The sequence below is a fragment of the Aphis gossypii genome, chromosome 2 (genome assembly GCF_020184175.1).
Source record: "Aphis gossypii isolate Hap1 chromosome 2, ASM2018417v2, whole genome shotgun sequence".
Classification (NCBI taxonomy): domain Eukaryota; kingdom Metazoa; phylum Arthropoda; class Insecta; order Hemiptera; family Aphididae; genus Aphis; species Aphis gossypii.
Genome location: NC_065531.1, coordinates 50,292,174 through 50,302,068, shown reverse-complemented (window position 1 = coordinate 50,302,068; position 9,895 = coordinate 50,292,174). Strand labels below are relative to the sequence as shown.

The 9,895-nt window shown below is 33.6% G+C and overlaps 1 protein-coding gene and 1 long non-coding RNA gene across 3 annotated transcripts in view; one reads left to right on the top strand and one right to left on the bottom strand.

Moving 5' to 3' along the window:
* Positions 1–253: 253 nt before the first annotated feature.
* Positions 254–9,895, bottom strand: part of LOC126549666 (uncharacterized) — a 75,163-nt gene continuing 65,521 nt past the window's right edge. Inside the window, exon 3 of the long non-coding RNA XR_007603782.1 lies at positions 254–350. This is a non-coding gene — a long non-coding RNA (uncharacterized LOC126549666). The remainder of the gene's footprint in view (positions 351–9,895) is intronic.
* LOC114126661 (uncharacterized) overlaps positions 2,453–9,895 on the top strand; it is a 31,905-nt gene continuing 24,462 nt past the window's right edge. For both annotated transcript variants that reach the window (XM_050199578.1, XM_050199577.1), the window contains exon 1: positions 2,453–2,885. The gene's annotated coding sequence lies outside the window, so the exon portion shown is untranslated. The remainder of the gene's footprint in view (positions 2,886–9,895) is intronic.

Below are 9,895 nucleotides of genomic sequence, written 5' to 3'. Positions count from 1 at the left end.
CCTTGGCTGCGCGCATACAAGAACATTCGAATTGCATAGTGTGGGCAGCAATCCAAACAGCCGGACAAATATTTCCGCGTACTCGGCTGATGAAAAGTCATACACCGTGGGGAAATAGGGACACTCGAAACGTCGTATATCATTGGCTGTGACTATATTTTTGACTATCGTCGTGTGACTACAAATATAAAAAGTAAAGTTAAAAAATTCTTTTTATATCATTATATTGCATTTATAATAACTGCTGAAAGATTAATAATTGACATCGTTGTTTTTATAATATATCTTTTAAAATATTCCATTTCGTATCATTCAAGCTGTTTCATGAAATCAGTCAACTGCAGATTAATCTGTAAATATAAAATAATGTGTATTATATTTCTGGTGGAAAAGTTATCAAACTATAAATATTATAAATTATTTTTACAGTACAATATTTTTAACAGATAAAAGATAGGTACGTTTACATTTACACTTGGATATTAGGTTAAACTCTGTGATGAATTATAATTATAATTTATAAAATAACACCAATAGGTAACAATAAAATTCTTAAAGATCACAATTAATCATACACACATGGTTAATAATTCAGTTAACAATTTAATTTTTTTTTGAAAATAGAATTAATTGTGCATTTCAGTCTTTGTTAGAAACTTGTGATCGAATATAATATGTTTTAATTTTTAATTTGAAATGATCTTAAAACTGATCTATTTAATAACTAAATTTGTTTATTTCTTTTTTGTATTGTACACATCTGTAGACTTTTTAAAATTGAATACTTGATATACCACTATGATATAGAAGTTGTTTATTTGATTTCGATATTAGGTATTCTATTCACGTATTCGTATTGAAATTGTTTAAGATATTATTTGCACGGACTTTTGTTCTACAACACACTGTAATCATTAATCAGGATACATATTTACTATTTAGATCCGGTTAACCAGTTATTATAAGACTATAATAATATAGTATGTCAGAAAAGAATACACCTGCAGTTAATATTAATTATAATAGCAAGTATTAAAACACATTCTTTTCATTGACAGCAAATAGATTAAATTTATTTCATAGTTTTTTGGCCGACTCATTAGTCATTATTAAATAAATTAATTGTTTTGATGTGATTGCACATATACCACATTCCGAGAACAAAACATAGGCCAAAATAAATACCCATACAATTGTATGTTATAATTTGACGAACCACGTTAAATTTTTAAATCAAAAAGTATTAATAAGTATGTTTTTATATATGTATATATGTAAATAAGTAATCAAGCATGAAGTAAGTAAGAATAAATAAATTAATGAATCTATAGTGAAAAACAAAACACTAAATTAGATACAGTTAGTATCGGTCATCAACAATGTTTTATATACAATGCACAGTGAAATGAAGAAAACTATAAATAGTGTAAATTAATGCAAAGCGGAAGTTAATTCAACTGGAAAATTTGATTGAAGAAATATAATTCAGTTAAAAGAGTGCAATGCGAAATGTAATCGGGTTATTATACCTTAGCAGATGCGTAGGTATATGGATTTTAAATGGATGATAGATACTATGCAAATACAACATTATTATATGATAAATAGAAATCGTTGGGCAAAAATTGATTTTAATTATGAAATAAACATAGATAAACGCATCAATATAATACTAATTTGCATGTATTCAAAACAATAATAAATATATATTTTTTAAATTAAATCTTACGACTTATACTTATACTTACTATGGTGATATTTATACGTAGTATTAATAACAACAAAAATAAATGCAACACAATAATTTTTATAAGCACTATTTTGTTCTAGAATAGCGAATGTCGATTACTATTAACGAATAATGGTGCGTTGATGCAGTTCGATATTCACATAAATTTTCCTACATCTGTCGGATTCCTTACCTGTCGTTTTTTTCCCGTGTGCACCTAGGTCGTAATCTTCTCCCTCGGCAGCACTATATATTATCTTTTCTCTCTCGATATATAGCTCCCTTTTATGTATTATTCATCACAACCGCGTCGTATGTGATGAGGTGACACAATAATTCACTTAACTTAACTTTTCTCATACATGCTATTTTATATTATTACTCGTCTTCTTCTCTGTCCTCATTTAAAAATAATCGATCGGTAACATTGTTTACCGTTTAAACTAAAGTGTACACATAAAAAAAAAAACAACAATATTTTGGTTAATCCACAATAAGGACTCGTTTTTAACCGATTCAAGTCGGAACGGTGGACAGTTCGACGTTATAGCCTATAACATAGGCGTGTAATCCTTTCTTTAGCGCCCGCCGGCCGTCCATCCGTCCGCTTCGGATCGAATACAAATAAATAATCGTCGCCGTGTGGCGCGCGCGCTCGCGGAACAGGTTGCGCCGGGAGAGAGTGCCGGCACTGCGACGGCGGCGAGTGAAAGAACCGCCAGACTGCCAGAGACGAGCTCAGTTTTCGTACAGGTGTCGACCCGCGTGCAATCACCCGGTGCGGCGCAACATAATCATATTTTAAAGTATTATCGTATACATAAAATATAATATTGTCGATATCGTTTCGTTTGCGTAATTTATCGTTTACAACAATCCGTTCGGAATTATTATTATCGGAGTGTGCGGTGTTTTAATTAACTAATCTTTGTCGATTGTGTCCATTTTTTTTTTTTTTAATACTATTTAAATTTTTTATTATTTATTTTCATAGTTTTAATTTTTCGCGTTTTAAGTAACACACAGATGAACAGTGCTCGGTGATCGCCGCCTCGGATGGAATATCGTTTTTCGAAATATTATGACTTACAGTGATTACTACTGCTAACGAGGACATCTTTGGGGCTAATGTAATAAACCCTAATAACAATAACAGGTAAATAATATTTTTTTATGCTTCATTTATATTCATATCAGTTAATCAGTAGGTACTTTTTAGAAATAAAAGAGTAGCTAAATGAAAGTGCATATAGGGATGATATAAGAATAGTTTTTTTATTTATTTATTAGGTTTTAAATAATATATTGAACACATTCGTTATTTCGAATGTAATCAAAAAGACGTAGGTAGGTACATAAGTTTATTGTTTCGATTAAAAATTAAATATTTAATGATGTATTGTGTAGAGGACTTCGATAAAAAAAAAATAAATAGGTGTTTTACCTCCAACGACGCATTTTTAATTGTCTTATGTCATCGTTTATATTTTTGCGTAAGTGTTTGCTTATCATTTTGATTACTTTGATTATTTAAATTATTTTTAAATATTTGTTGATATTTATTTCAGTAGCATAAAATTATTAAATAAATAATTTTTTTTTTTGCAAACATTGTTTACTAATATTAAATTAAATTTGAATTACTGTAGAATTATGTCGTAACTACTAACTACTCGACGGTTGAAAACAACAAAACGTATCGGGTGACAATACGCGCGAGAAACATAAATATAAATTATGACGACGGTATCCGGTGACAGTTAAAACAATTACTATGTAACTATTAGCAGCGGTAAAGTGTGCATAAAAATTAGAAACGATATACTTTTGCCGAGACTAGGAAACGTGCTATATAACTCGAACTAAAAATACGAAACCACTTGTAACAGTGCAACCTATAAAATATAATACCTATTTCGATTGCAAAAAATTTAAAAGAATGGGTCTTCGGAAGTGTTTGGATTTTATCATTGTTATTTCTTATCTAACACTGATCTCAAACGCTGTGATTTCGATACTTAGCAGTTCCTATATTTTTACGCATATATCTACAAAATTATACATTGTACGACTATACGTTGCTGCTGTGCCACTCGATAGTCGATACCCGCAAAACCGCATCGTTCATTTGTTCCCGTATAATAAACTATATTATAGTGTGAATAATACAGGTATACTCGTATATTATAATGTAGATTTCAATAACTCTGCAGTTTCGATGTCGTTTTTTTTATTATCCGACCAGACACTTTCGATCACGTAAGTCGTGTGCACCGCAGAGCTGTGCATTGGGTATATATATATTTTATATACGACGCTCACCCGTCGACGTCCTCAGATTCCAATAAAATCGCCGCCGCCGCCGCACTCAATGTCGAGCGTGTTTATAATAATATTATAATATACTCTCCTTTCAGCCCAGGGGAGACGACGGCGACGGGAATGCACACGAGGTCTATGTTATATAGCTGGTGTTTATATTATAGTTTATGTTGACATTCGCCATGGGCACGTTCGTTGCAGAAAAATGCTACATTATACGTTGGAAAAAATATTATAAATGTGTTCATTATAATATAGGTACTCGTAATTAATATAATATGTGTACAATAATATATATAATATCAAATGTGTTGTGTGTATGTGAGTGTGTGCGTGTAATGTAAACCCAGAGAGGCTGCAAAGACACTGCTATAGCATTAACCTAGAAACAATAATGATAGAACGCTGTTAATCCGGTCATCAATTAAAATATTATCATTATTATACACGTTGTGTTGTTCGATCGTCGTCTAAATAAATTCTAAAAGGTGAATCGCGCTTCAAAAATGATAGACACGGAAATTCCTAACCATCGTAATAATTTGTTTCGTTCTCGTTTGCACGGCACACGCGGGTGCTTCTATACGCACCAAACCTGCGTATAATTATTATCATATTACGTGTGTAAACTATGTAAAAACGACGCCATCTACATAATATGCGAGCGACGTCCTTCCGGTTCAAAATTCCGGAGTGTTTGCCGGAAAAAATGTCTTCTTACAAGACGTATTCTTACTCGACTATATAAGTTACATAGTGTACCTAGTATAATTGCCGTGAAAAACGAAAAATCTTACTCTTCATATACCTAATTATGACGATTAAGATCAGATATCACCGGTTCGTTAGTGCAGTTCGCATATTTATGTCGTTTATGAGAATGTATTACACAAAAAAACATTTTGTGCTGTACCGTATATTAAACGTGCGGTACACAGTAATATAACATCATGCTATACCAAAGTACTAGTGTATTATATTATTAAACGTATAGATTTACAATATGCATACTAATTTAACAGGAAAATAATCGCTTTATAATCAGAAGAAACAGTGCTGAGCTGGGTTTGGACTGTGATTCGATTATCCTATAATATGTTGTTTGCTCGTTTTGAAAATCTTTTACAGTTCATGTTCAAAGGTTAGATTTTGAAATGCAGTTATTATAATTTATAACGCTACAAATCATGTACCTACACTACACCACACAAGTCATAAAAACACAGAATAATAATTCATTAATCATACATATATTATATTATATATTTTGATAGATATCATTTGATCATCTGACACAGTGATGAGAGCTCTCCCCGTCCACTATTTGATTAACATATCTATAAGTATACATCAGTATTTTGTTTAATCTTTCCCAGTTTTCATACAAACATATTTAGATTTCTTACCTCCGAGTCGTTTTTAGTTGGATTCTCCTTTGATCCAGCGTTTATAGTTATACCATATTATATTTTTGATTTTAATATTTTGTTTAGTTGTCGAAAACGAACTATTAATTTTCATTTATACCTATATCGATTAATATAAATGATAACGAAAAGATTTGCGACACTATAGATACAGTAGAGTATGGGCGTATATTTTGTCACTGCAATTGAATGAAAGTGCATAAAATAATGTTAAAATCCGTTTTAGCATTCAATACATGTGTCGATGAGTTTTATCGGGTTTACATAATGTGAAATTACCAGTTTTCATTTACGGTAACCTACTGACTGAATTATTGAAAATAATAATAATAATAATAAACATAAAACTTTCTCGCACTCGTCGAGACTCACACATGCGTACATGTATATATATACGCGTGACGGACGATGTGCGAATTAAAAACTTTTTTCTATACACCGAACATCACGTCGACGGAACTATTTTCGTATATTATTATTACAGTGGGTAACGTATTATTATTATATTATCCGATTCGAGCGCTTCTTCTCTCAAGCTTGTCGAACGCGTACACACAGCCCGATATAAGGCTATTATGTTTTATTATTATTAATATAATGTCAAATAATAACGTTATCATATCGGCGGCGCGGTGGTGGCACAACAAACGTTCGCTAAGACCGCGTGTAAAGCGTGCGCCCACCGATTGGACACGATTTCCCGAACGTGGTATTATAATACTCGCAGGTATAATATAAGACTATTATGATCGCGCAGCCGGTATAATCAATATAGAACACAGACGCACCCGACAAAATGATTACTATTCGTTATCGTAATTTCCCACGGATTTTCATAATAATCGTAAAATACGTATACACCCCGGTGTGGCGGGCAGAATCGCGGATTTGGTTCGCGTTTCGTTCAGCGATGCTCGCGCCCGAATGCCAATGCGCGCCCGCCGATGTGGGTCACACACATACGCGTAGAGAATTTAACGCCGTGACAGACCGAGACCAATCGTGAACTATGGGAACGCGTTAAATGTCCATATACGTTGTGTACATATATAATATTATAATACATATACTTAAATGTGTAGCACACATACGTCTGCGCTCGCGTATAACAGAATAAACATGCAAATTGCTCCGAATAAACGGCAATTACGTCGACGGCTATGCGAAAATCTCCGTCGCATAACGCTACGACGACGCATACGCGCCACAGAAGTCACACACTGCTATACGTATACCTATACATAAATAATTTATTATATTTTGTAGTGTGTAGTACGAGTAGTCGTGTTCGGTACGATTTTGTGTTTTTTACTTTACTTTCCATTCGATATAGCCGGTAGTCGCACACGTATACACATACGCCGCCACCGCCTCCGCAGTGCAGTTAATGTCGTTTTAATGGCAGTTGCATTATATATTATACATTATGTATACGCGCGATGACGTGTATAATAAATAATAAAATATTATACGTGCGTATTATTGTATATACTGCAACGGTGTTTGTTGTTGTTGTTATTCGATTATTTTTAAACGGCTCGATGCGCCCCGCGTGTTACAGTTTCTAAGCGAGGGAAAGAGATTCGCGGCACACGCGATCTGTGTATATTATACTGCTCTATAGCTGGCATATCTTTTTGAAGACGGTGGAAACACGATCTCCGTCGCTGCAGCTGACTCTACGGTGTAGGTGTATATAGCTGCAGACGTTGCGCAACCGTACGGGCTTAGCGCAAGAAGTCTCCGGACCGAGACGAGGTGGATCGTTTTATATGCGCTATAGTGTTTGTGTTCTGTGTATATCTCATGGCAATATTCTTAGAAAAGCGCGAGAGAAAAATAAGAATCTTTTTAGTCATTGCCATTATTTTTTCTGCCCTTATTCTTACGATAAGCCGTTCGTCCGGCTCGACTTTCTTATCGCGTTCCACCCAAAGACGGTTTGAGTACCTATATACAATTTTGGGCGCGGTTCTGTGTAGAAGGAAGGTGGGTAGTTTTTTTAATAATATTTGTTAACGGTAAATTTTAATTTTCAATTAAATATCATATTTTCTTAGACTTGCAGTTATAGTTTTTAAATACAAAGGATTTTTCACCACTAAATGTATAATACTTTTAACAATATAACATAGATTTTCTGTAATGTTATCCTGGTCGACGGCATTACTCTCGTGGCATTACGAGTGGTTAATTTTTAGTCTAATTACTAGGCATTATATAATAATGCGCTTCATGTGGGATAATATATAAATGTACAATAATATTATAGGTATACGTAAATATTGTCAATGACGTATTTCGCAACCGGAATCGGTGGTTAAATAATTACGCGGGCTGATTAACCGCGGAGTACGATACGGTATTGTGTGACATTACGACAACACTAATAATTATAATGTTATGTATTGCGGTCGGATCTCGGTCGATTTTTGTAAATTTTGTTCTGTCAGTCGAAAATTAAAATCTCATGGAAAACAAATACTGTACCACTCAGAGATTTCACGGTAAGTCCTCGCGGACGTCTACGTTTCGCACCCTTAAGCCTTGCTGTACATCGGAAACATCGTATTCGTTATTACGACGCGACAAGTCGAATGACGTCGGTGAATCCGTCTCGATAACGTATAATAGTTCCCACGGAAATCGGAATTGAACAAGCGTGTGTGTGTGTGTTATTTGTACGCGATGATATGTGGGTCAGCGTTTTGTCGATTCAACAACAGTATAATGTGTGCCTATACTATATATTATATATATGTGTGTGTATTGATAGAAATATATATATATAAATATATTATTGTAGCCGTTTGCGCGCATGATTTGAAACGTTTTCGCCCCGTTAGTGGAATATTATACACACAATAAACGTATTGGAAGGTACGATGTCAGACCGTGAACGTCGGTGGACGAGAGAATAATAATAATAATAATATTATATACCTAATACAGTATAATATACTACACGCGCGCACGTACACATCTGTACACGGTTTGACATTCAATACGAATTGCCAGATTAATAATGCGCGTATAGAGCAATACGATATAATATTATATATAATATCGGAAATAGGCCGTGTTTACCTAACCACCGCCGCCACCGAGCCGTTCTCAATACACAGGTGTGTTCCGCTTTTGTTTTCATTTCTACTGAATAAACCGTGTTTTATGTACCTATATAATAGTCTCTAACCACTCGCTACTTTGTATTATTGTTACGAGTAGGTATAATGCAGCAGCAGCGCGCGTTCGGGGACGTCCGCCGCGCGCGAAACGTTGTTTTGTAATTTTTACTTTACTAATTGTTTGGTGTGCACGACGCGACGGTTTTAAAAGAAAGAATGAAAATACGCAACCAACTGTAACCTTTACATGCGCGTATGTTTTATGGTTTTCTGGTACCCATGTATACGTTTAAACGGATTCGTCAAGACTTATAATGTATAGGTATCGTGTATGCGTTTTTTTCTTTTTGAATGAATTTAATTTGAAAAGATGTTTTATGGTTGACGACAGATGGTCAAAAAAAAAAAACTACCTCAGTTGTCTGTATTGATTGTATACCATACTACTAACCTACGATTATCACCCTTATTACGAGATACGATAATGATCTTATAATGTACACAACGCGCGTACTGTGTATATTATATAATTTAAAGAGTAAAATTACAAACCGATGAAAAAAATCGAATAAACCCATACAAATATAATATATTACATTATGTATTATTATAATACACACGAGTGTATTAAAATAAGCGTATAATATTAATTTACTTGACTACAGTCGATGATGACAAGACGTATGAAGTTTAATTAATTTACAGCGCCCAGAGCAATGTTATGAAATCAAATAAATCATACAGTTTATTTGAAAAAAGTATATTGAACGTCAGTTGATTTATGAAATAATTGCATCTGAAAGATATTGAGAACGAAAATCGTGGTATGATATTAACTATATAATGGCAATGCAATAACGAATGTTAGTGCCAAATGATTGCGTGTGCGATGCAACGTTATGAATTAAAATAATTGTTCGTTAACTCTGCAATGTTGTCCTTGACATTGACAAGCAGTGTTTCATATAATCGGCGAGGGAACTTTGCGTTTTTTGTATTTCAAATGTTCGACAATTTGGTAGATAATATTACCTGCTGAAATGCATAATTTATACTTTTTCCACGCAGTACACAACGATATGATCTAAATGTCAATATTGAATTTCATATACACGCTAAATACATAATATGTCATATTTAAATATTTTCATCGTTTGGGCAGCGGCTTAAATCAGATGTATACTTTCCGATTACGATTAAAGATGATAAAGCGTCACGTATTATCTAACTACTTAATTTCGAACGTAACGATTAACGTCGTACAACACGGGAACATTATTGTGGAACGG